Source organism: Nanorana parkeri, unplaced genomic scaffold (genome assembly GCF_000935625.1).
Source record: "Nanorana parkeri isolate BGI_ZX_2015 unplaced genomic scaffold, ASM93562v1 scaffold2869, whole genome shotgun sequence".
Lineage (NCBI taxonomy): Eukaryota > Metazoa > Chordata > Amphibia > Anura > Dicroglossidae > Nanorana > Nanorana parkeri.
This window is the reverse complement of record NW_017309137.1, coordinates 8331-9166: the sequence shown is the minus strand read 5'-3', so window position 1 is coordinate 9166 and position 836 is coordinate 8331. Positions and strand designations below refer to the sequence as shown.

At 47.1% G+C, this 836-nt stretch overlaps 1 protein-coding gene across 1 annotated transcript in view; it reads left to right on the top strand.

Moving 5' to 3' along the window:
* LOC108802450 (zinc finger protein 585A-like) overlaps positions 1-836 on the top strand; it is a 19737-nt gene that overhangs the window by 17347 nt on the left and 1554 nt on the right. The gene's annotated exons all lie outside the window — the stretch shown is intronic.

The window sequence follows — 836 nt, the reverse complement described above, 5'->3', positions numbered from 1 at the left end:
GCCGCCCCTCTGCTCCATGCCACCCCCCGGCTCCCTGCCGCCCCTCTGCTCCCTGCCGCCCCTCTACTCCCTGCCACCCCGTGGCCAGGGCTCAGTTGGCCTTGTGGGAAATACGGCCCTTGTCAGATCCTTCTACCTGTATCACCTGAGTGTAAGTGGCGCCTCTTATGTTGTATTTCAGATTTAAGTCTCTTTTTTTTATGATTTAGTTTCACATTTATAAATATCAGAAAACTACCAAACTTTTGTATGTTTACGTTTCCTTGTCTGGATGTGATGTGTAATCTGTGTGTGTGTGTGTCCATGGATGTGACGTCATAGAAGTAGGGACAACGAGGACAACACGATGAGACGTAACGTATTCTGTAGTATTCACATTCAACACTAGGCGGCGATCTAACATGAAACGCACAGGAAGTGATGTCAGGAAACGGAAGTGATCTCAGGAACAGGAAGTGATGTCAGGAACAGACAGGAAGTGAAGTTTGAGTATAAAAAGGAAAATCAGAGCTCAGTTCGGAGGAAGTGGAGAGGAGACATTGCTGGAACTGGAAGTTGAATGTGGTAATAAGATATTATTTCATATGTACGCTTCCCGTTGTATGTTTCCTCTTCCGCTGTACTCATTATCATGTCTGTTATAACTTGTAGACCGGATACTACATCCTAAATATGAGGGATGTACCGACACCGGGTTGTTTCAGTATCGAGTACCAATCATTTTTTTTTGCCGATACCGATACCGGAAGTCCCATTAAGGAAGTCAGGCGGTGTGTAAAGACTCGCCCAGGGAAGCCGTCTCCATGCTCCCCGGTCACCAGGTGACGAGACGGCTC